The 27366-nt window shown below is 40.1% G+C and overlaps 2 long non-coding RNA genes across 2 annotated transcripts in view; both read left to right on the forward strand.

Moving 5' to 3' along the window:
* The window catches only part of LOC124719935, a 45917-nt gene extending 41924 nt beyond the window's left edge, over positions 1–3993 (forward strand). The window contains exon 4 of the long non-coding RNA XR_007006022.1: positions 3867–3993. This is a non-coding gene — a long non-coding RNA (uncharacterized LOC124719935). The remainder of the gene's footprint in view (positions 1–3866) is intronic.
* Positions 3994–5975: 1982 nt separating this feature from the next.
* On the forward strand, positions 5976–25597 carry LOC124719937. Its single transcript, XR_007006023.1, has 3 exons — positions 5976–6828; positions 16477–16584; positions 25320–25597. It is a non-coding gene; the product is annotated as an uncharacterized LOC124719937 (long non-coding RNA).
* Positions 25598–27366: the final 1769 nt, after the last annotated feature.

A 27366-nucleotide genomic window follows, 5' to 3' on the forward strand; every position in this document is an offset into this window, starting at 1 on the left:
AATCCCTAAATATTACTGAAGAATGATTATTGAGAACCTTCTTGATAGTAACTGTATTCTTGAATGTTGAACTGTTTTCAGTGAAAAACAAAAGAGAATGCTTTTTTGTTGGATGTAACGACATTTTTTCTATTCTGCTCATTTCTTTATCTACTTTTGAAAGACTGCACTGCTATGAAGATAAAATGAGGACACTAACATAAAAAAGATTTAATAACAAAGAATTGATCCCCAAGACACTGGAATCGTTCAATTCTGATATTTGTCGATTCCTAGAGAATCGGTAACTGTTGGACTCGTCAAATCGGAGTCGGCACATGAATCGTCCTTAATTAAGATCATTATGGATATGCATTTTTTACTCACATTTTTTTGCAGTAGTAAAAATACTGCCTAAGGCTACCTACTTAATATAAACTATACTTTCTTTCAAGAATTACTTTTAAATTTGAGTTTTGTTTTCTTTTTTTATGTACTACCACAAGAATTGACCTCATTAAACATGTGTAGTTATGTTTACAGTCCAATCTATATTCCGTAACAACTCTTAAGCAGCTTTATCAGCTTGGTTACCCAACCAAAACAACAGTGTTACAAAACACCTTTTCCAATACAAAATATCAGTTTAAAAACTTTTATAAGTGCTGCTTATTAGTTAATCTTTAAAATGAATAAATGCCAGGGTGTTGATGAATTTTGGGCATTTACCCAGGCATTTATTCTGGACATTTGCCCCAACTTACAAATGCCCAGGCATTTTGCATCATTACTCTTAATGTTTTAAATATGTGCAGCTTACTTTCAAGTATTGGAAAGCTTGTGTCTTAAAATTAGGTGTACAGTTTAGAAGCATGTACTGCCTGGCAGTGCAAGTAATTTCTTACTCCTAAACACCCCGTTATGAGAGTTGTCTTATGTGAGGTTGCAAGGAACCCTGACCAACTCCATCTCTCTTACATAAGAATACTTCTATGCTTTATGCTTTCCTGCAGCACACAAACCCGTACTTCACTTCTATAACTGTGCACCTGCTGGGTGAAGTGTGAGTAGCTTTGCTCCCTTAGTGCCCAGGTTAGGTCTGACCCTTGCTCACTTGAGATAAGCAGATAAACTGGCTTCTCCAGGTTTAGTTTCATATTGCAAAGGATATTCAGCTGCCATGATGAAAGTTGACCCCACTTCGTGATGAACAATGAAGAAAACTGGCACCAGATCTGAGTGGCTGAAATCCAGAAATAGTGTATGGATAATTGTTAGTTGCTCAGAAATTACCTTTATTGCACTGCAGCTGCACAACAGGAATTGTAAATGTTGTGCGGTGTTCACTGTAACGTGCCATCTGCAGCATGTCTGTGGAAGCATACAGGGTCAGGGTGACACTTCTTCTGAAAAACCTGGAATTCTCAGGGAATTGTATTTTTCCTAGAAAAATAAAGGAAATTTCAGGTATTTCGTAAAATCTCGGGGGATTCTGTTCTTAACCTGGTGTTGGAATTTTATTTTATTTGGTTTCATAAATCATAAATTTTAATATACTTAGTATGACAAAGTATGTGAATTATACGAAGATTATTCCTTTAAGTTATCATTGTTTAAAAGCTGCAGTATTCTCAGATGAGAGGAAAGAGTAATGTCACTATTGTGCAATGCCCCACTCCTTCACCCCGCCCCCCCCCCCCCCCCCACCCACACACACACACACACACACACACACACACACACACACACACACACACACACAAGCTAATTGTTAATTATCATTAACTTCTTACGATGCAATCTTGCTCCCCATTCCTGGAATTCTCACGTCGTCTCCCCCCCCCCCCCCCCCCCCCCCCCTGCCCCGACGTTTGGGTAGGTTTCATTGACGATCAAATTGTAGGCCCATCCGGCCTCGTGCTCATGCGTGCCGACAGTCCCAGTTACGCTGTATTTCTGTGAGAGGTCATACTCGTCTCGTCGAACGAGGTACCGACGATCGTCTGTTGTGCCGAGTGGTTCCAGCAGGATGGCACTCCAGTGCACTTAGACAATGTGGTACGTGGTCATTTGAATGACACATTCAGCAGCAGATGGATTAGACACGGAGGCCCAGTAGCCTGGCCCTGTCGTTCTTTAGCCGTGACACAATTGTTTTTATGTGTTGGGGGGGAGGGGGGGGATCATGAAAACCCTGGTGTACGAGACACCTGTGGAGTCAACACGAGGCCTTGTGATGACACAAATCTGAGTATCAGCTGGAGTCATCTGTGGTATCCAGGAATCTTTCCGAGAGTTCGGCAAGATGTCACCAGGTGATACATAAATTGTATCAAAGTTGGGGGTGCTCGTATTGAACATCTTCTGTAAGTGAATTATACTGGTATATACTGACAGTAATAATGTACAGTGTTTGCTCCTTGCATAGCTTTAGTGGTTATAAGTGCCTCCGTCCTCCTCTCACAATTCAGAGGTACTAGCACCCAAAACAATCATTTTTAAACATAAGTTTACAAGCCCAGCACAGTCACGCGGCACCCGTTGACTGATGCCACACCTTGTAACTTAGATTTTGATACACGCTGTGTAAAAGGTCTTTACAACCGACTCCACAGCAGTCTGCTGTGAAGTAGCAGCTCTTACCAGCTTTTTACGGTGTCCGTGGCGCATAATGGCTGTTGCGAAGGTGACGGTGACCTCGTGGTACATAGTGGATACGATTGGGTGTATCTTGTATCTGCCTGAGTAGATGGCCTCTGCTGTGCCACACCTAACAGATAGGCCTAACATACGGCAGTTCTTATACTGAAATATTTCCTGTGTATCACAGTGACAGTTTCGCTGAGTGATGTAATACGTCAGTTGGTGGATAAGCTGCTAATGTCAAAACACCTTTTGTAATTACCTGTGTCTTGACTTGAAGGGGGGAGGGGGGAATCTTTCTCCCCCCCCCCTCTCTCCTTCCTCCTTCCCTACCCCCCCCTCCCTTCCCCTGCAAAAAAATCGACATCCAGCTATATTGTGTGCATCTTATATTGTTGACTACTTCTCCTTTTTGGCGTGCTTCTGAGTGCTTTCTTCTTTTGTAAACCACATATATTGTAACAAAAAAAATTGCACTCAGAAAACAACTTCGAACAGTACTGTCTGCTTGACAAATTTACCTGAAATTCATTTGCAGTGATCAGTCAGTTAATAGCGGTGCTATTAACTCCGACCTCTTTTGTTTCTAGACCTTTCCTTCTGCATTGTCACAGCCACCTTCTTCCACAGAGGCTGGTGCAACTCCGTGATAGGGATCCGTTGCCGGGAGAAAACTTTAAGAGTAACAAGTGTGGTCAAATGTGAGCTGCCAGCAGCGTCGCCCGTTCAGTAGTGATGCTGTTTCCATTGACGTTCTGTCAACGTGCACATGTGGAGAAATCCCATGCTGTAAACATACATGCCTCGTTTTCCAAATTACATTAAATAAACTTTCTTCAGCAGTCGACAGTCATCATTTGTCGATCCTAAATACCCTGTGCCACATGTAACTTTAAGAAAGTGATATGTTACACTATAATACCTCACCAACGAGGGTGACTGACCAGCTTTAAATTAGTACTGAAGCATCAACTTTCAGTTTCCTATTGCAAAAAGTATTCAGTTGCCATGATGACAAAGTAGACTCTGCTTAAACCGACAGTGAAGAAAACTGGCACCAGATCTGAGTGACTGAAATCCAGAAATTACTTATTCTTAGCTATTCTTACTTAATTCTTAGTTACATATTTTTTTGTCGTGTGTGCATAATTGTTAGCAGCTCAGAAATCATCTTTATTGCACAGTAGCAGCACAGCTGGAATTGTAAATATTCTCTGATACTAACTGTTACCTCCCTTTTGCAGCACGTCTGGTGTACACTATACAGGGTGTCCAAACAAAACACCGACAACAGTTACTGTGTTGTGCAGAAAGGCAAAGTAATCAGTTTTCAAGAAGGAACCCGTATCATACAATGCACGGCTTCGGTGCAGAAAATGAACAGTTGTGACCCTTCGTTCTGGTTCGTTTTGGTATCTGAATACGGAAGGTTTGCAACCCTTTAGCAGTCTGTAGTTCGGATGGACGACCTGAAAGTCTGTGCGCTACATTCCTCCATACGGCCCTCGTGTGCATCCTATTGCGGACCTTGTGTGGTATGCAAGTGCAGTGACATCATTGACAGCAGCGTGACATGTACCGATACACAATTCTGGAAATGACTGATGTGGTGCTTGCAAATGGCAAAGCGGATTGCAGTGGAGAAGCTGCTGCAAGATTTTATGTGGAAAGTTTCCCAAACAGATGTATACCACATTCGTGGCCATTGAGAGAGACCGCAGAGAAGCCGGAAAGTTGCACGTGGGTATACTCTGCTTGAGGTGTGTCCGTTGTACTGTATGAGGGGGTGGGGGGGCGAAAGTAACAGGAATTGGGCTGCGGTGGGGAGGGAGGGGGGGGGGGGGAACACATTGTTTCAACTGCAGGGTGTCCAGAAAAGGACTCCCTGATTTCAAAATTAAATATCTCGAAAACAAAGATCGATAGAGGAATGCAGTAAACGGTATGTTTATTGTGAAAGCTGTAAGAAGTTTATACAGCAGTTTGAAATAATAGTTACAAAAGCTGCTAACAGATGGCGCTGTAATCGCCATACATAATGCCTAGTATAAATAGTGATCCGAAGCCCAGAGGGATCAGTTCCACTATTGAAACGTGAAAGGAGGTTAGTGTACCGAAGGAAGAGATTAAAACCATGTACTCCGTTGAACAATGCGTTTTTCTGGTGCTAGAGTACCACAGGTTAGAAGAGAGTCCTACGGCAACAAGGCGAAGTTTTCAAGCACGATTTAATGTTCCAAAAGGACCCGATGCGAAAACCATTCATACGCTCTTCACAAAATTTCAACGAACAGGCAGCGTAACTGATTATCTAGTGGAGCATGTTGGCCACAAGCAAACCGCAGTTACGCCTGAAAATATTTACGCCTGAAAATATCGCCACAGTTTCTGGAATTATTCAGCGAAATCCAATGTCATCCGTCCGTAGAATTGTATCTGAGACTGGTTTGAAGTGTTCCAGCACGCAGAAAATACTGAGAAAGAGCCTACACATGTTTCCATTCAAAATTCAAATGCACCAGGCCATACCCGTACGAACTGTGCAACAAAGGGTTGCCTTTGCTAATCAGATGCTCACAATGATTGATAGTAAGGGATTTGATGTTGGCTGCATCTGGTTTACAGATGAAGCACACTTCCAGCTGAATGGATACGTGAATAAGCAGAACTGGCGATTTTGGGGTTCCGAAAAGCCATATTAGTGTGAAGTGAAACCCCTGTATTCTCCTAAAGTTACTGTGTGGGCTGCAGGATGCAGCAGAGGCATTATTGGCCCTGTTTTCATTCGAGAAACGGTCACTGGTGCACGTTTCGTTGCAATTTTGGAACAATTTGTCGCCACACAGCAAGCGTTAGAGGATCGACCAGGTACTGGGTGGTTTATGCAAGATGGAGGCCGACCACATCGGACCGAACAAGTGTTTCGCTTTCTTCGGCAATCGAGTCATTGCTTTGGAATATCCCAAATTTACTGGTGCAGGCATGGATTGGCCTCCATATTCGCCGGATTTGACTCCCTGTGACTTTTTTGTGGGGCACAGTGAAAGACATGGTCTATCCGAAGCACCCGGCCACGCTGCACGAGCTTGAATCGGGGGATCTCTGTGGCATGTGAATCCATTTCGGTTGAGACACTACGAAATGTGATGGCGGATTTCATTCTTCATTTGCGCCACCTCTGTAGTGCCAATGGTGAACATTTTGAAAACATTGTGATGTGATTGTTTGCAAAGATTGTTTTCATACGATTATTTCAGTTATGTATGCTGATATGAGCTGTACAGCGTACGGCGCCATCTGTTAGCAGCTTTTGTAACTATTATTTCTAACTGCTGTATAAACTTCTTACAGCTTTCACAATAAACATACCGTTTACTGCATTCCTCTATCGATATTCGTTTTCGAGATATTTAATTTTGAAATCAGGGAGTCCTTTTCTGGACACCCTGTAGGTGATCATATCACTGGGCCACAACTACTGCTAGACAGACTAACAGGACCGGTCTACCTCACATATAGTAGAGATGTGTTGTCTACCCTATTGGATGTAGTGCCACTAAAATGTTTGGATGGACACGTGGCTGCAGTACGCCGGAGCTCCGACACACTTCGATGCCGATGGGCAGAATCACCCGATCATCGCGTACAGTAATTGACGGATCGGTAGGGGTGGACTGTTCCGTGGCCAGCATGGTCGGCAGATCTGAAACCTCTAGACTAGATTTTGTTAGGTAATATGAAGAGTTTGGTGTACAGTGCACATGTAACGTCAGCGGAGGACCTTATTGCTGGAGTCTGCAGAGCGACTTGAGATACTTGAAAGACAAACGTCCATATTGGCTCACGTGTGTGAGGCTCAGCCCGCTGATGTAGACTCTGCATTGACATAGGAGATACGCAGTGTAAATCCCGTTTCTAATGTAGAGAGCATGACGTGCTACTCGTGTTGGACTGATTGACATAATGTGGAACACATACCCATCTCAGTTTTAGACACTTTCCAGCACCCAAGCCGTGTGTTACTGGATATGGGTTCCTTCTTGAAAACCGATCATTGTGCCTTCCTGCACAACATACTAAGTGTTACCTATGTTTTTGGGACACCCTGAAAATGTTAAGAAAATACACAGGTCGATCATTCGATCGTTGTGGCTATTGGCATCGCGGAGTCCAGAGCAATTAAATTGTCCAGTGTGCTGTTCAGTGGTGAGTACATTCAATGTCGTCATCTCTCTCTCTCTCTCTCTCTCTCTCTCTCTCTCTCTCTCTCTCTCTCTCTCTCTCTCTCTCTGTGTGTGTGTGTGTGTGTGTGTGTGTGTGTGTGTGTGTGTGTGTGTGTGTGTGTGTGTGGGCCCGCGCTAACATTTATATTCACTATATAGGTAATGCATATAACACTTTTACTTTGGGTAACTTACGGTATGTTCCATTAAGTTCTGGGTGTGCAGCCGCAAGAAATCTCCTTCTTCTAATATTTCGGCTGTATACCGTCCAGCCATCTTCAGAGTGAGTCACAAGACTGCCGCGACTGCGCATGCGGCCACAGATGCAAATGCACCAGAGACGTTGGTTGGCAGCAGAGACGTGCATAATGCGCGAGTTGTATCTATGACTCCGCAGTCGATCTGTGTTGGCATACCAATATACCATTGTGAGCTGCACTGTGACGTCTTTGTGAGTTTATTACAGCAAGTAATTTATCATGATTTATCAAGATTGAAACCACTATTTCTATTAATTAAATTCGTCGTCAAGCTAATTTCAATTGCCTCCTTCACTATCGAGTCCCAAAAGGATGATGTAGTTGCCAAAATTCCGACGTTGTCATACAACATACTGTGACCATTATCAATACAGTGCTCTGCCACTGCCAACTTGTTAGGTTGTAAAAGTCGTGTGTACCTCCGATGTTCTGTACATCTTTCTTGGACAGTACATTGGACAAACAACTCGTACATTTTTGATTTATCTGGCAGCTTTAAGGTCATTTAAATTAAAACATCTTGACATATTTGTGCCTTTTGTTGGCATACCTGCATCTTGCAATTTGTTAGGCTAAAGTCCCTGATTCTGTGCCCACAATCCAGAAAATTCACCAGCTGTACTAAACAATTTATCATATCGTGTAGCTACCCTGGACACGAGTAAATAAATAAAAAAATATCATGTAGCTGAAGAGCTTGCATATAATTGTTAAAAAAGTTTTTCTTGGGGAATAAAATTTCTTAAAGTGGATTTGTTTCTGGGGGATGACTTCATGTATCATGGTATTGTATCTGATGCAATGCATTATACAGTCAAACCACCATATAACGATTACCAGTGCGACGATTTTGTATGGCCCTAGCTGATTAGGCAAGACTTTCGGCGCTTTATTTCTAGAAGCTTCACTACTTACTATAGTACTGTATTTATTCTAGTGGTAAAGAATACGAAGTGTACAGCCGCGGGCGAGCTGTGCTCACCGACAAATGTCAGAGAGCTCCTTTGTTTGAACGAGTGTTTAATTTATCCATTGTTGAGCTTCAGTAGCAGACAGAAGTGTTTTTTTGGGGGGAGGGGGGGGGGGTGCATATGCCGCTTATCGCCGTGATTTTTGCAATCTGTGAATGTTTTTAGTTGATGTAAACTCTTTGGACTTCGCTAAGATTTGGACAGTGGCTGGTACTCGGAAACAAATAAGGTTGGAGGCAAAAATGAAGGTTTTCAGAGACATTGATAGCGGAATGAAACAAGTAGACATGACGAGGAAGCATGGACTTGCACAATCAATGTTAGCTACATTCCTTAAAAAATGAAAAGAAATTGAAGAAAGTTTTGTAGGTGGCAAATTTAACCCTTCAAGGAAAAGAATGAAGACGTCTGCTGCTGACGATGTGGACAGGCTACAGTGCGATGGTTTAATGAGTTTTCACAGGCTTCATTTAGTTCCTTTTCTGCTAAAGAATCGATCTAATACATACGAACTGATTTCCTAATGTGCACAAGGCAAATGACACTAACATAAGTAATATAAAAGGGCACGAATTATCCCACAGAACCTAAATGTCAGATGTTGCAAAAGGCAGATCGTGCAGGAAAATACTTTGTTTCGCAGCAACGCCGCTGCTATGCTGCGTAGAAAATGGTCCAAGTTTTGGGCGTCTTCCCTAGGAACTGTTCACTTTAAAACTATGTCTTGAAATTTGTGTGTCCAGTATTAATAAGATTTTCGTAGGTTACAGCACACACATTTGTAGTGTAGATCTCAAGTTACAGAATTTTCCAGTCACAAATAAAAAAAGTCCTTACCATTTTTCTAAACAAACTTTTCCTTAGATCACGATAAACTTATAATAGAAAGCTTGGATTAGTTTTGAAGTTTTTTCATTATCAAAAACTGCGACCACTACAACTGCACAGTGGGGTACTGAATTTGTAAAGAGTACTATTACTCAGTGGTTGTACTGGAATGTGTGGTTAGTCGACAGTGGCCATAGCCGGCAGCAATCGTAGGGCAGTCGGCCACCTACCAGCAGCTGGGCAGGCAGGACGTGCTCTAGCAATAACGAAAGGCTTAAACTCGGTCAATATTTCTGCAAAATAGACAAATTTTTGTTGCTTCTTCATTGCAACTGGTGCTGGGTTGTGGGGTAGCATTTAAATACAGGGTGTATGTAAAGTCCGGGAACACTTTCAGTTATATATTGCAAAAGAATTAACATTGCACAGATGTCATTTTGAAGAGAAACTCTGAAAGTTTTTACAAACATTCGATATGCGAGCCATGAATGACCCAGCAGACGTCGATACGGTAATCGAATTCTTGCCATTCCGGTCCCAGCATGGCATCGTAGACTGTGGCAGTTGCTTCCCGTATTCTCTCCTGGAGTTCTGCTACATCACGTGGTAGAGGCGGTATGTACACCAGATCTTTAATGTGCCCCCACAGAAAAAAGCCACACGGGGTGAGATCTGGTGATCGGGGAGGCCATTTCGTGAAACAGCTGTCCTCTTCTGTAGCACGGCCGATCCATCGATGTGGCAGCTCCGTGTTCAGGTACCCACAAACTTCACGATGAAAATCGGGTGGAGCCCCATCCTGCTGAAAGATGAACAGGGAGTCCAATTGCATATGAGGCATCAGCCATTACTGCAACGTGTCCAAGTAGGAATATCCAGTGACAGTGCTCTCGGTGAAGAAGAATGGCCCGTACAGTTTTTGACGTGACGAGGTTCACAAAACATTAACTTTGGCAAATCACGCTCAAATTCAGTGCATTTGTGTGGATGCTTTGTACCCCAGATTCGACAATTACGCCTGTTTACTTTCCCATTAGTGTGAAAAGTGGCTTCGTCGCTAAAAATTAAGCAATCAACACCACCATCCCCATCCTCATTCAGTAGTTGCAACCGCAAACAAAACTCAAAATGCTTGTCTTTGTTGTCGTCATTGAGCTCCTGCACTAGCTCCAATTTGAATGTTTTCATAGACAGCTCCCATTGCAGGACTTTATCCACACTGTCATTGGAGCCATTTAGAGTTCACGGGATGCACAACGCACAGATTTCTTTGGCCTCTTTACGAATGTCTTTCATACGCGCTCCACATTCACTTCACTCACTCTGGGCTTTGCCAGGCACAAGCAACCCGTCGTAACGAATTTGTTGTGCCCGTGGTAAATGGCCTTCTTTGTTGGTGGCTTCCCGTTCCCGGACTTAACGTATACCCTGTATTGTGGATAGGGTTTTGTATTCACAGCAGCAGCTTTGGTAGTTAACGTCATGCACTAATTCAGTTTGATGATTTTGAAGGGTAGGATGGGGCACGTTGGCAGCAAATTTCATTCGTGCTACCAATTGTGGTAGGGCATTACGTGTACCGTGCATTTTATGAACATCTACCACCTCTGAATAGCATTTCGCCTGACTATATATGCAGTCAGAACTGAAGTGACTTCACAAGTGGGCAAATACTCAGCAGTAGTATGTATATCTACAGGAAACAAATTAATTCCAACATAAGTATTTTCACACAGAACACTAGGAATAGACATAATAAATGAAATGTTAGACTCGAGAACAACACTAAAGCAAGTACAGCTCAACAGCACTGTTGATTTTCAAGGTTGGCAGCAAATGATGAAGCAAGGTTTTTGGCCAAAGTTGTGCAGTTTCTGCTGACTCACACAGGCAACACAAAATTGCTTTTAAGATAATGGTTATTCATCTTGTACAAACAACAAACATCATTGCAGCAGGAAGAAAGTTTGATGTCACAGAAGTGAATGTTCGTAGGAGTCAAATAAATAATAAATTAAAGAAAGCTAGTTTTACATGCCAAACTTTCTGGAGACCAAATTGAGGAAGGTTTCAGAAATTGGAGCTGCAGGTTATTCAGTATGTGCTCGTGAAGAGGCTTCCCAATTATTCAAAAAATTATCCAAATGAAGCAGCTGGAGATAAAAGAGGAATTTTCAGACTGCACGCATTGCCGAAAGCCGAGCGAGTGTGAGTTGCTTTGTGGCGAGGATACTGTGTGTGGGGCTAATGTTGTTATGCCGAACCATACTAGCTCACTTGCTTCGTGTGGCATTTGATCAGAATTAAATGGGAGGTCATTTACGTATTAGAAACAGTGTATCTAATATTGAACCTAGTGGAAGTAAATTATTGATTTGTTGAATTGTGCTGCACAACTTTCCCTATCTGTATTGATAAGTATGGTGTATGTAACATTGTTAAATGTACTGTTAATTCCATAAAACCTTCCGTGATATACAGTAAAGTAGAGAGAATACTGATACAGATATTGAAGATAGTCTTGTAATGAATTCGTAACCCCTGAATTGAACATTGGAAGATGCCGCATATTATACGCATTACAGTTTTTCTGTTGATAACTAGAGTAAAGCTCTTAGAGAAGACCGCAGTACGAGTGTTTCCATTGTTTTTGCAATGAAAGACGAAATACTTCTGTGAAGATTTCTCTTACATTGCCTGAGACTGACCCCCCCTCCACACACACACACACACACACACACACACACACACACACACACACACACACACACACACCACTTTCATTTGTAAATACAAAACGTGCTTTAAAAAACTTTCAAACTTCAATTTATTCAAATATCATGAATGAACAGGAAGAAGCCTTAATAACCGTACAGTGGGATGTACCTTCTGCCATGCTTTACAGATTGTAGATGTAAGAGGTCTGTTCAAAAAAATTTTGAAACTTTGTCCACAAAGTTTTTCTACACTTACCTTTTGCTTATTGTGCACGGTCTCCTATGAAATACTGGGCTCCCATCACAGTGGATACATCGCTCCCAGTGCTGTTTCCTCTTCCAGAAGCAGTCTCGGTGCATTTCTTGCTGGATTGTGCAAAGTGCCATATGCGAATTTTATCTCTTCTATCATTGCAAATCTTCATCCTTTCAATGGGGTTTTCAAATTTGAAATTAAAAAATGTTCCGTAGGAGCAGGTCTGGAGAGTATGGAGGGAGGCAGCATAGTGATTTTGTTTTTTGTACAGTAGTCGCACACCGACAGGGATGCGAGAGCCACGAACTGTCCCGCCACATTTCAGGCCATTTCCTTCTCACAGATGTCACAGCACGTCCCGATAGTACCATCGATTGATAGTTTGTCCCTGTGGTGTGGTGTGAATTCATGATGACTTAATCATTCAAAGTCATAGGAGACTATCAGCACGGCCTTGGCATCTGATTTGACCTGATGAGTTTTTTGGTGTCAGAGAACCTTTCCTGACCCATTGTGAAGATTTAACTTCGGTATCAACATTATATGCATAAACCTATGTCTCATCACCAGTTACGATTCTCTTAAGTTACATTTCATTCTTATTTGCACAGTCCAAAAGTTCTTCACATATTATGATGCGAAGGTCTTGCTGGACTCGACCTGTGAGCCGTGGGATGAACTTGACGGCAACACGATACATTCGGAGATGCTGTGGCAGGATTTCATAACGTGATCCCACTGAAAAGCTACGTTTTTTGCTTTCCGTCTTCAATTGGTACGCACAGCTTTGTTGGCATTCCTGACATTGTCGTCGGTGTCCTGAATGAGGATCATCTTCAAACCGTGTAAACCATTTGTAACACAGAGTATGGCTTAAGCACTCGTCACCGTAGGCTTCCAGCATCATTTGGTGTTTGTCTCTGTAAAGGTTTTCTTGAGAAATGTAATTCAGACGTGTTGCTCCTCTAACTGTCATCTCGAAATTCAAAAACTGTGCAACACAATGTTCTACTCAATACAGCACAGAACAATAACTGATAGACATAAAACAATGAAACTTCTGGTAGTTACACATTAAACACAGGTGTGTGCAGGAATGCCAGTTGCACTTCGCTCTGACACACCATTGGTGCGAAATTACGAATAGTTTTGGAATTTTTTTGAGCAGACAGGGTGTATATGACCCGGGACATCTGGGAGATCCGGGAAAAAACCGGAAATTTTTTCGTCCGGGAGAAAACTGGGAAAAACCTGGAATTTTTTTAGAATTCCGGAAAATTTCCCTTGTTTTAGTTAGCAGATTTAATTTTTGTGATTTTGACTGGTAAGAACCAATACTCTAATAAAGGATATTACTGTATCCCGCTTCTGCAGAATAATACTGCAGCAACAAAACATGAACGAGAGAAGAAAAAAGAAATTAAAACTTAAGTTGCAAAGGAAATCCGCCATATACAACAACAAAACACAGTGCACATAGAAGCGTCTGCCAACCAAAGTGTCTCAAAGGCTTTAGGAAGAATATGCAGTGCTTCCTAACAAGAAATTGCCTCCGATGAGCGTGACGTGACAGCTGTTTACATTTGATTCATTTGAGCACTTGCGGGCGGGCTCTTGCGCATGCGCAGTTGAGTCGCCTATGAGTAGTACCTTCTCCCGCTTCTGGTTATAGATGTGTGGCTGAGCACCACTATCTAAATTGGTCCGGTTCATAATTATCATAGATCCAGGGCTGATGCACAGAGCAGTCTGAGTTGTAGTGGGTAGTCTCCACGTGACCTGTGTTTATGTTTAGTGATTTTGCTGTTTCCTCTTCCTTCATTATTCTCTCATTAAATGAAAACAAAACGGATTTCTGTGGCCAGGAGCTACCAAATGAATTAAAATACGTTCACATAATTACGGAAAGCTAAAATATGTTGTTAGTTTCAGGTTTTATTTCCACCTTTGACAGTCAAGCATTAATCACCTTGCAGAACAATGAAGTTATTTTTGTCTGTTTGCTGAAGAGATTTGGCTTTTATTAATATTTTGCACTGAGGCAGTCAATTTATGTGAAATGAAGTGTTTAATTTCACACTGTTGGCTAGTTTCAACTGTTCGCTGCATTTCAAGTGCACATTTTCCATCTTCTGGCTCGTATGGCATTATGCCATAATAAAGAACCAAACATGAGATAATACAGTACTGGTACTCAAGAAAATTTACATCCGAATCTGGACATACGATTGTGCACTTTAAGCCGAATTATGCATTTTAGTATAGTTCACGAAATTACGATGCTTTTGAAGTATCCTTTGATGTCTTGTTTCTTTTATGACATAATGCAAGATCTTTTAATGTTTTACACCTACGAATGTGCGGGCTTCCTGCGTCATCGAAGCTGCGCAGGCGCAGTGACGCCTTTTATCTGGCGCTCTCTGGCAACTGCTGAAATGAACCAATTTCTAACAGGCCATGGGAAAATATTGCGAATGGTGGTTTGAAAAGTGTTAATTTCAAAGTAAATTTCCTTTTACGCAAGATGAACTATATGCGAGAATGTACGATGTATTTCTTAAATCACAGAACGTTTGATTCGCGTTTAAAAATCAACTTTTCGTGGACGCCCATCTAGAAGAATTTCGAGCCTAGAAGATCAGACATTTACGTCGTTATTAAAAATTGTACTGGCACATTTGTGTGATGTATCTTAGTGTAACCCGTGCAAGATGATCAGCATTTTATGTGGAAGTTTAGCTTCTCTTGCAGCTTATTAATCTTAGAGACCAATATTATATGTGAATGCTATGTATATTAATTTAAACCATTAACTTTCCTTATTTGTGTGTTCGCGCTACTTAAGAGTGATCTTGCTATTGGCTGACCACACTACGTGTAACATGAGATATGACTGGCTTACAAAAGCACATCGCAATCTCGATTTCATTGCTTCGGAAAGTAACGTGCAGTGTTTGGTGGAATTCGAATTTATACTTCCCGTAAAACGAAGATATGCAGCATACATGTCGGTGCACATCAAAGATCTTTCCAAAACGTGTTTTTTCCCCCTTGGATTTCGTTTTCTAAAGTACCGGTAAATTCTACGTCTGTGTAGAAAACCGTAAACATTCTAAGGATTGATAAGTTATACAGTGCCGAGGAAAAGTATACTGTCATTTAACACAGAAAAAGTGTATTTTCACCCGGGAGAAAGTGTATTTTCAACCGGGAATCCAGGAAAAATCCACGTATACACCCTGGCAGATCTCGTAGATACCCTCCCCTCCTGTCCCCGCAACGCTGCTGCCCCCACTGCACATACACTACTGTAGCATTCTTCTCCCCTCCATTTTTTTCCTTTTCTATTGAGGGGGTGGAAAAATTTCTCTCATTGGGTCTTTCACTGCTATGATTGTAAACTGCCAATAGTTTTGGATGCAGCACTTTTCCATAGCACTTGTCAGCTCTCATTATGGCTAAGACTTCACACTCTCCATAAGTCAATACAAGATTAGATTTAAATTGTGAATCTTGTTTTTGAAATAGTGACTTTTTTAGTTTACTTTATTCCAAGTTCCTTGTAAGAAGTCCATGCAGTGTGGATAGCTGCATGCAGCACGTGCTGTGATGTAAGGACATCTGCTGGTGAACTCCAGCCACAGCATACTGTCCTAAACAAGTATTTCAACTAACACAAAACATCACTGTAACCACCATGGCAATATTCATTACACACACACTTAATCGTTTGTAGATGATAAGAGTGCAGAAAACTTCACGCCTATAATGCATATGGGAAAAAATCACTCATTTAATTTTTAAAAATTCTGTACACTCACAGCATTACAATGAATGTCTTAACTTTGTGGGATCATATTAAAAATATAATATACTTAAATCATTTGTAGATAGTATGGTGCTAATCAAGAAAATCTGTTCGTCATTGGAATTCTTTAATACTATACAAACACTTTTTAGTAAAATACTCATGAGAGTATTCCCATTTAAACTGTTTTGTATAATATGGCAGTTTGTTAAACAATTTCATCACTGTGTGTTATGCCTTATTAGATGATAAGCACAACCTCTCATAGTGTTATAAGTATGTACATCTTAGTTTAACTATTGGATAGCTTGTATCTTAAAATCAATTGTGCAATTTTAGAAAATAGTCTGCTAGCAGAGTAATTGATTTCTTACTCCTAAGCATCCTGTTACACGAGTCATTATATCCGAGACTCCACAACACAACCCTCATTTCCATAAATATGTGCCCTCTTAAATTGTGAGAAGCTCTTTCTCCCTCACTGTCTAGGGTACATCTGAATCTTGCTTACTTGAGATAGTCAGACAACTGCCTTCTCCGGCTTTGTTTCCTATTGCAAAAGATATTCAGCTGCCATGATGACAATTGACCCCACTTTGATGAACAGTGAAGATAACTGGCACCAGATCTGAGTGGCTGAAATCCAGAAATTCCTATCAATGCTCAGTTACGAATTTTTTTGTTATGTGTGCATAATTCTAAACAACTAAAAAATTATCTTTAATGCACTGAATCTGAACAGCAGTAATTATATATGCTGTCTGATGTTCACTGTAACTTGGCTTTTTCAGCGTGTCTCGTAGACAGCACGTCGTTTAAGAAAATGCTTAATTTTGTCATCATGGCAGTTGGCATAATGGAGTCCAAAGCAGTTAAATTGTCCAGGATGCTGTTTTGTGGTGAGTAAATTCCGTTTCAGCATTCTATATATATAATCTATTTATATTCACTGTACGGGGAATGCATATAACACTTTTACCTGAGTAACTTACGTGTTTCAAAATTTGTGACCTTAAGTAGTCAACATTGGCACATACAATGATGGTTACCAGCACTTCTCCCCTTTATTCCTTTATTTGACGTGGCCTTTTTCCCAATTGTCATTTGAAAAATACACAGTCTTACATTTTCAGATAAAGCTTTTATTGCTAAAGTAAATTTTTTAGCTTATGTATTGATATAGCACATGTCTTTACATTGACAGGTGAGTCTTTGGCAGTTCAGGTCACAGGCATATTTAATGTGACAGTTTCAGAAGGGTGGGGTAGGTTGCAATGGTACCAGGACATCCAAATACAGGGACAGTAGTGACAACCGAGCAGCATATTTTGTCCTATTCCCAATCCCAGGAATACATTGAGCATATCTTGCTTCTTAAGAACATCTACTACATTTAAACCGCAGTTTGCCAGACTCCAAATGTAGCCGGGGCTCAATTTATTTGACAAATACTTGCAGTGGTGTGTGTATTGTAACACAAATATATTCACACTTAACGTCTGAAATGCAGTTAAATTAAGTACAAGGTTCAACAGTGGCTGCAAAGCAGCAACTCCTTGACAGCACTGTTGATTTTTGGGAATGGCAGCAAATGATGAAGCACAGTGTTAAGCCGAGGTGGCCAGATTTCTCCCAATTCAGCACTACTAAGCAGCTTGATTAATGTTCTAAGAATTATAGCTATTGGTAATGGATGCAAATTTTATCTGTGATTCTGTTGAGAAATATGAGTCTACCAGTTTGCACTTCCTGATTGGCTTGCACAGGCAATACAGAACTGATAATACGGAATCCACAAACAATTGTCCAGCAGGAAGAAAATTTGATGTAACAGAAGCCGATAGTGAATATTTGTAGGTTGTGTCAGATAAAGAATAAATTACAAATTACCAGTTCTACACACCAAACTTTCAGTGGACCAAATCGGGAAAGGTTTCATCAATTGGAGCAGCAGGCTTTTCTGTACTTCTGAGAGGAACGCAGTTAATGCTTCCCAGTTACTCATGAAAATGTGGACAGTTGTAGGGAAAGTGAATGGTTAACTGCAGTTTATTGGGAGAGTTTTAGGAAAGTACATTTCAGCTACAAAGGACACCACTTATAAAAAAACTTGTGTGACCATTTCTTTAGTGTTTGTAATGCCCATCAGGTCAGAGTAAAGGATGGCGTCACAGCGTGCTGCTAGATTTGTTACCTTTAGATTGTATCTGACTTACCAAACGAAAGTGCTGGCACGTCGATACACACAAACGTACACACAAAATTCTAGCTTTCGCAACCAACGGTTGCCTCGTCAGGAACATTGGTTGCGAAAGCTAGAATTTTGTGTGTATGTTTGTGTTTGCTTGTGTGTCTATCGACGTGCCAGCGCTTTCGTTTGGTAAGTCACATCATCCTTGTTTTTAGATATATTTTTTCCCACGTGGAATGTTTCCTTCTATTATATTACCTTTAGATTGGATTGACTCGTGATGTTTAGGGATACACGAGAGACTGAGAGATTTTGGGCAAGACTCAGCATTAGGGGTGGGCATAAAATGATGATTAGATCCTTCTAGTGCCAACAGATTTGTCTCCTAATGTAACTGAGAACTTTAGAGAAACCTTCAGTTAACTTGTAAATAAGTTCCCAATCACACTGTAATTATTGGTGGTGACTTCAGTAGTAGCCATCATCTGAAACATACTAAATGCCTTCTATGAAAACTATCCATAACAGATAGTTTGGAACCACACTAATGATGGAAATATATTGGATCTAATGGCAAAAAATAGACGTGACCTCTTTGAGGATATCCACATTGAAACTGGTATCAGTGACCATGATGCAGTTGTGGCAACAATGATTAGCAAAGTACAAAAGACAACAAAAGTAAGTAGAAATGTATATGTGCTCAGTAAACTAGATAAAAAGAATCAGTAGTGTTGTATCTTGGTGAGGAACGTGAAACTGGCTTGTGGTAAAAAGAATAGTTGACCATGCACTGGATAGATATGTACCCTGTAGAACAGTTCATAATGGGGAGAGGAGGGGGGGGGGGGGGGGGGAGGAATCATCTGTGGTGCACAGTCACTGTAAAGTAACAGACTACTGCATAATAGGTGTGAAACAAAGCAGAGGACTATAGGTTGAGAGGTACTGAATGAAACACATTTGACTGTCAGGAGAGCGATGCCTGAAGCCTTCAATAACTACAGTGTTGTACCAGAATATTGTCAAACAATTTTTCATAAAATCCAAAACAATTCTGGACATATGTAAGGGCTATTAGTGGCACTGCAGTTAGTGTCCAGTCTCTAATGAATGAGACAGGAACTGAAATTGAGGTAGCAAAGCAAAAGCTGAAATGCTTAATTCTGTCTCCAAATGTTCCTTTAAAAAGGAAACTTCAGAACAATTGCCCCAATTTAATTCTTGTACCACCGGAAATGTGCGAAATCAGTATTAGTGGATTGAGAAACAGCTGATAGGGTTAAAACTGAACGATCCCTTTAGATTTTATACTGAATTTGTGGCTTGAGTTAGTCCTTTAACCTTAACCTGTCGCAGATCCCTTGAACAAAAAACTGTACTCAGCGGTTGGAAGAAGGCACAAGTAACACCCATCTACAAGAAGGGTGGTAGAAGTGATAGACAAAACTACCATCCAATTTCCCGGACATTGATTTGTTGCAGATGCTTAGAACATACTGTGAGCTCAACATTGACACACCTTGAACAGAATGACCTTCTCCATGCCAACCAACCATCATAATTCTGAAAACAACATTGTGGAGAAAACCGATCTGGCACATTTTTCACAAGACGTACCGAAAGCTTTGGATCGAGGCAGTCAGGTAGACGCTAGTAAGTCACGACCCATTTTTAACAGGGAAACTAAAACAGCTTAGGTCTAACCCGCCATTGCCCGCACCAAAACTAAGTTTATTGTGCAGTGTCATGACCTATACAAGAAGGATCCATTTCCTAACACTACTGTATATTGTGTTGATGGTAATGCAGGATAGATGTGTAATAGTAGATACATTGGTCAGATACAAAGGGACGCTCTTACTAGATTTAAAAAAAAACATAAAGATGTCGGTAATTCCAGGTCATGCATTTGATTGACAATTGGCGTGAACTGCAATAGGTTAATGATAATTTGGTAATCTTGCACACTGGAGGTAAAAGTTGTATACTTGAATGTTCTTAAAGAGAGAGAAATTTTAAAAAGTCTTCATTCTAACCCTCTTAAAACTATTAATGAACATACAGATTTGTGCTACAGAAGTATTTTAGCTAATTATGACATACTTCAAGTTACCGCTTAAGTTTGTTTCAGTGTTTTGTCTGTTTGGAGAATTTTCTGTTTTAACTGTGTTATAAATTGGTCTGATTATTTTCTTTTAAATTGGTTACACACCTTTGGTTTTATAGCTATAAGTACAGGTTCCCTTCCTGTCTAGTGTTTAGAGCATCCAAATTCTTATTTGGTTTTCTCACTTGTGCTACCAACCTTCCACCTGCTGTAGCTGCACGCAACAACTGTGTTTGCATCACATGTGGCGTGCACTTCCACTGCTCTCCCCCCTCAGCTGTTTATAATACGGCCAAGCGAGCAGACGGTGGTTGCCACTTCCTTATGTTAGTGTCTTTCACATCTTGTGTGTTAAGTTTCTTCTTTCTAATATTTCTTAGGTTTGTGTTAGATGTTTTCTAATGGATTTGTTCATTTTGGCAACTTTTTAGGTTCCCTGTTTATAAAGTGGGATATGAACTTTTGTTCCTGAGATGATGGAGGGTTGAAGTAACCTCATTTCATCTATCCGTATAAAGGAGGATAGTTTGCTGCTCACCATAAATATCACACATTGAGTTGCAGACATACACAGCAAAAGACTATTATGATATAGAGTTATTATAACATAGTGTTTCCCCCGTTACAGTGTATGCCAGAAGGTGGAATTATATTATTGTGAAGTTGGTCGTAGAGAATAAAGCATTATTGGTTTGACAGCTGTTGTGATTTCTCCATTTTGTGAAAATGGACTAAGATCAGGCACAAGTGATTTTAGGCAGTCTCCTTTGTAGATGGGCTGCATTTTCCCACTATTCCGCCAATGAAGCAAAATGTGCCACTTGCCTTACTTACGACTGGGCCATTGTGATTGTTCCATTTTATATCCCTATGGATTGCTACACAGAGATATTTTTGAGGTCAACTGATTGCGGTTGGGCTACTTTTTCTCAGTGGTTGATGTCCACAATTTCATGTTCCTGATCATTTAAAGTGAAAGGGTTTGGATGGCAAACCAACTTCTCGATATCGGTGTTCTTAAATAGTTCTTTAAAATGATTTCCGCAAGGATCAATTAACGATAAAGTTTTGTTTGATGATCAAGTGTAAGTTTGTATCTTAAATGGATACTAAGCTCCAGCTGAATTTTAAGTGCTTTTATGTAGATTTTTCTTTAATTTTTCTTTAATTTTTTTATTTCATTTTTATTTTTATTTTTTTTTTTTTGCATCCTTGTGGTGGCAGCTCTGAAGTCCTCCTCTGTGCAGAGTCGGTAGCTCTTTGCACACCACCTGCAACGTAGGCACGTTTGCCGATAAACTCTAACTGCCGCCCGCCATCCGAGGCATACTTCAAACAAAAAATAAACTGCAAAACAAAGTTTTGGACTAAAACAGGGTATTGTGTATGTAGAAATTGTCTTCCCGTCATTTAATTCTAGCTCATTTATAGACGAGGGCACAGAAAGTTTTGCATCACTAATTCTTATGGGAAAATTCCAAAATTTAATTGAGTTAGTTTCAGTATACTCACAGAAGATTGTTGCCAAACTCTGCACAATTTCGAAGACTAACTAATTCATTTGCAAATTCTGTATAGGATTCCATCAAACCTCAGAGCCTTGTTTAATTTTAGTGATGTCACATATTTATATATACGGAAAAAAAGTGTATAACTAATACCTATTTTTGTGTTTGATCTGAATTTATATGAGGACTGACTGCAACTGGTGCAAGTACCTCAGCTTTCTGGAGTGTGTTACATTTTACTAGTGTGTGAACCCATCCCTCATTATTAATGAGGCTTTGGAAAGAAGGCAGTTCATACCAGGGAATTTCTCTGCCCTTCTAGGGGCATCTTATTAACATTTGCATCAAGTTAATGCTCAGTCTACAGCTTCTACATTTGTAAATAATATTGTACACCTAATTGTGATTTACACATTGATAATGATTAAAGTGTATGATTTGCAAGTGATGGGCGGTGAATGAATTGTGACATTCCTTCTCACAGACCCAAGCTGTGTAGGCAAAGGTTCCATTGCACTGCAGTCAAATCTTCCAGAGAGCAGGTATCAGCCTGCCCAGTGCCGCAAGTTTGTGGATAGTTCAACAAGTGCCGCACGTATCTTGTCTCAGTGGTACAAGTTTCTATGCAGAATAGTATAAACTTTCTGACAGTATGCATCTGGGTGGCCACAAGAACACTGAAACTAAAGTACTCGGTGTAATTTACGTGTCTCTTTCCTGTCAAACTTCCATCACATAATTTGTATCAGGGAGCTGTGCCGTTCTGTTAACAAATAGCATAGGACATTTTCAAAAAAAGTTAATGCCTGTATTTTGTCAGTAAATATAAGTATTAAAAATGTGTTCATTATAATTTGGTGATAAAATGTGATTGTAAAAAGTAGTGTGTGTGTGTGTGTGTGTGTGTGTGTGTGTGTGTGTGTGTGTGTGTGTGTGTGCACGTGTCTCCTAACTTACTTTATTTGGGGCTTTCTCTGTTGGTCTGTTTGTTTACTGCTAAATATTTGAGTGCTGTTTGTTTTTCCATGCACAGACTATTCACGATGCAGGTGAATTTACCAATGCTGGTAAGTTGCATAAGTAATAGTGGTCCAGACACTATTGAATTCTTTATTTTGTGATCACGAGACGTTTTGGATACAGCCCGTCATCACATGACCTGGTGACAAATAATAGGAGAGTGCAAATAATGATATCATACAGTACAGTGTAATCAAAGAAAAGAGATTATGTAAACGTCAAATGAAATTAATTGTATTCATTTTTGGAAGAACACAAATACTTACAATTTAAGCTCTTTTCAAGCATTGCCAAGGACGCTGAATAATGTTGATGCAAAGGTCGAGCAAAACATGTTATCACGTACAAAGAGTAGACCTAACAGGAGCCGACTACAGTTGCATTGTCGAGGAGCCGCTAATGGATCCGTAATGTAAACTTTATTGTGCAACAGAAATAATAATGTAAAATAATAAAAGTTGCATCAGTACTCACGTGCACAAAGGTCAGCTGTAAAATACAGTGTAACAGTAAAAGACATTCCATTAATGACAGTGTCATATGTATCCACATTAGATGATTTGTTCATAATTGCAGTGGAGGGTATAACATCCGATGCAAAGTTAATTAAAATAATTATTTTTAAATAAGTGAAGGTGATTAAAATTATTTCATTTTTACCAACGCAATTGTGCAATGAAGTAAACAGTAAAATACAATATAACAATACAGATTTCGTACAAAAACTGTTAAGTGCAGTGGAAACTCGAGATAGGAATATCAATAATGTAGGAAAAGACAGATTGCTACTTACTAAAAAGAAGACACGTCAGGGTGCAGACAGGCACAGGTAAGACACTTACAAGCGTTCAGACACAGCTGTTATAAGTGAAAGACCGCCAACTTCAGCATCTCTGGCCAGAATGGCATTCCGGCCCAAGATGGAGGAGTTCGTGGTCCTGTGCACGAGGGGGTGTGTGTGTGTGTGTGTGTGTGTGTGTGTGTGTGTGTGTGTGTGTTTTTACTGATGAAGGCTGTGGCCGAAACCTATATGTAAGTTGCTTCTAGCTGTGCCTGTCTGCAACTTAACGTGTCTTCTTTACAATAAGTAGCACTCTGTCGTTTCCTACATTATTGCCCATGTTTACAGCAAAACTTTCGAAAGACGATTCACTAATAAAATTACATGTAGTCATTGAAATTCCATTGCACGTAATGAAAGTTAAACTAAATAAGCCTGCTTGGGAGTCATTGTTTTTCTTGTCCACAAGTAAATCATTTAAAAAAATCAAAGAACCACCTAAAATTGTTTGAGATTTGTTCATTACTGTAAGTTCTGTGTCTACGTGATTAGGCGTGTATATATTTCTTTCTAAAAAGAAAGATGATGAAACTTACCAAACAAAAGCGCTGGCAGGTCGATAGACACACAAACAAACACAAACATACACACAAAATTCTAGCTTTCGCAACCAATGGTTGCCTCGTCAGGAAAGAGGGAAGGAGAAGGAAAGACAAAAGGATATGGGTTTTAAGGGAGAGGGTAAGGAGTCATTCCAATCCCGGGAGCGGAAAGACTTACCTTAGGGGGAAAAAAGGACAGGTATACACTCGCACACACACACATATCCATCCACACATACACAGACACAAGCAGACATTTGTAAAGGCAAAGAGTTTGGGCCACGTCTGCTTGTGTCTGTGTATGTGTGGATGGATATGTGTGTGTGTGCGAGTGTATACCTGTCCTTTTTTCCCCCTAAGGTAAGTCTTTCCGCTCCCGGGATTGGAATGACTCCTTACCCTCTCCCTTAAAACCCATATCCTTTTGTCTTTCCTTCTCCTTCCCTCTTTCCTGACGAGGCAACCATTGGTTGCGAAAGCTAGAATTTTGTGTGTATGTTTGTGTTTGTTTGTGTGTCTATCGACCTGCCAGCGCTTTTGTTTGGTAAGTTTCATCATCTTTCTTTTTAGATATATTTTTCCCACGTGGAATGTTTCCCTCTATTATATTCATATATATTTCTTTCTTTACAAATGATCAGTACTGTAACTTAATAACCAAAATGCTAAATAGATATATCACCTTCAATATTTTTTTAAGCTGATGTTAGGTCCCCTTTAAATAATATCCCAACACACTTCCATTACTTCCGTATTCATATTCACAAAATCTAATTTGAAACTCCCTTCCCGTTTGCCCAATGTAATATTTCTCGCTTGAACTGCAGAAAATCTTACAGGTACCTGTGCTACAGACTTTATTCAGTGGTAGTTCTAAGCTGTGTCACAGCACTGACCCATCCATTTGAAATCCCACTGTAATAATACATTTGCAGAAGACAACTGCTATCCTATCTGACACTGACACAAAGTATGACAGTGAAATATGCTTTTCCTCCTCCTTGCTAACCACTTCATTGTTTCCTACTCTATTAAAAATTTTTCTTGCAATCTTCATAATTGCTGCCTCAGCGAAGCCATTAGCCATTTCAACCTGCACTATTGTGTCCGTTTCCTTCTTAGTTACAGCATTTTTAAATTAACTTTCATAGTTACTGTTATTATGGTCACACTCTTCTAAGAGGCCTTAAAGTCCCATTTACAAAAGAACCATTCAGATTTGATGCAGACATTACATTTAGACAGGTATCCCACAATTTTCTCACAACATATGTAGTGATACATCAGTAAATGTGGCAACAAATTTGACATTATCAGATTCTCTACTATTGACCTCAGCTGCATATAAATAACAATAAAAACAAATGAGAGTATGTAAGGCAGGAAATAAAATGTTAATTGAAGTTTTTCTTCTGTGAACAGCGGTTAGTGGTACAGCCAGTGCGGAGATGGGAAGTGGTGCGGACACTCTGGCCACTGCAGGAATACGAACTGTCCGCGGTGACTTCTCACGCAGCCTCAAACGTGCCGGAGAGTGGCAAGTGACTAGGAACCCAGCCGCTTGGTGCCTGAGGCAGACTCACTGACTTCTCTGTGTCCAAAGTGCTGTAGTGGGAAGCATCAGCTCTTTGTGTTAAGGGTGCATCTGAATTTATGTATCCATATTTGTCCTTGAAATAAAGTCTTACGCAACTGCTCAATTTATTTTTAATAATTTACTACTTCTGTGTTACTGAACAGTTGGAAAAACATGAAGAAACGGACATACCAATCTGCTAGGAAGCTACAGTTATTTTTTGCATAGATCTGCCTACTGTTACATCACCTAATGTAGATGTACTAAATGTGATGGCGTTGTGATTAATAGATGTATTAGAATTCTACATTGACAGTGTATTGCCATGTATACACTCCCATAGAGATTTAATTCCTTTCAATTTAAATATTGTTAATGCAGTAATGGTTTGAAGATTCATATTTCTTGATGTCGAACAGGGCGAGAAATTTCTGTAATCTTCACTGGAAGTCATTGTAATAGTTATTGTAGATTGTCACCGTTGCTTAGGCAACCAAAGATAATATTTGTTTTGACGTTTAGTGACACCTATGTTGTAAGTCAGTATCAGTGGTATGTAAACTTAAATGTTCTCCGTTAACATACTTCATGGTTAGTTTCAGTTAAGCTGAGGAAACTTAACCGTAGCCACTTAAGGAATAACGTGTGTTTACCAGCTCATAGTGAACTGGTTGGTAAGTACTGGCAACATAAGGAGGTGCGAATAATTTGCGGTACTTCAAGGTGTACGGCTGGCGGCTACTTTCACCAGCACAGATTCACTTGTCAAGTTTGCACCCCCCCAGCCTCTTGCCATGATTACCAGTGTAACAGTCAAAATTGATTGATATATTAACTCTCCTTTAAACAGAGTGATATTCACTTCTTCTTCCTTGAAGAAATGGATGCAGTGTCCAGCTCTGTGATACAAAATGCAGTATAATATAACCATAAATAATACAATCTCTGTGTGTTCCAAAGTTTGCCGGCTACGGTGTATTCAGGTATCATTTTCAAGATGAATTGATTTAGAAATGAAATTGCTTCCCTTTGCAAAAGATATATTGTAAAAACTTTTCCACAAATATATATTGTTGTCTGACATACATGCAATATGTACACCCAGAATCTGACTGGAAGAGACAGGTAGTTGAAGAGTGAATAATTTGATATTGGCCTAAGGAAATGTTGGAATACAGATATACATTCATCTCTCTTTTCTTACAAATCTCTTTTTGGCACAGGCATGTTTATTTGCATCTCTGCACCACAGTGTTCCGATTCTTATTAAATGACGTATACTTTATGTCTAAATCAAAATAAGACCTATCACAACTACCCCCCCCCCCCCAACTGTATACTGATGTTTTCCTTGATTACTATTGTCCATGGTTAGTGGTGCGTTTTACAAACATACTAACATAACCAAATTTCATATGGAAGTATCACTTAAAACTACCTTTTGGCCTGGCTGGGGGATCAAATCCCTTTACTTGTGGCCAGGGTTATATCTTATTTATCCCCTGCACGTCAGCTTTATTTAGATTACAGTTTACATGAAGTTTACAAAACTTTAGAGGTTCATTTTCTAAGAGACCATGAATCAACAAATGGTTGAATTAGTATTTTGCTCATTATTGAGGTGCAACCACCACCAATAGTTTCTGCAGCCACATCTCTACTCGTTAAGTGGTGTCTTTTGTGCACATGCCTTGTGGTACTATTGGTGCTACTATGGAGAATAATTCAGCCTCAGGTCTATGACTTTGTAGACTACGACGACTTGCACATCATTATAGTGCCCGTAGGATAAATGCATGTTGATATGTGTGGTTAAAAAATTCAATGCCACGACGGAGAAGCCATAAAGTTCTGACTGTGGTTATACATCATCGGCATCACGTCAAGAGCTCA

Source organism: Schistocerca piceifrons, chromosome 11 (genome assembly GCF_021461385.2).
Source record: "Schistocerca piceifrons isolate TAMUIC-IGC-003096 chromosome 11, iqSchPice1.1, whole genome shotgun sequence".
In the NCBI taxonomy this organism is placed as follows: Eukaryota; Metazoa; Arthropoda; class Insecta; order Orthoptera; family Acrididae; genus Schistocerca; species Schistocerca piceifrons.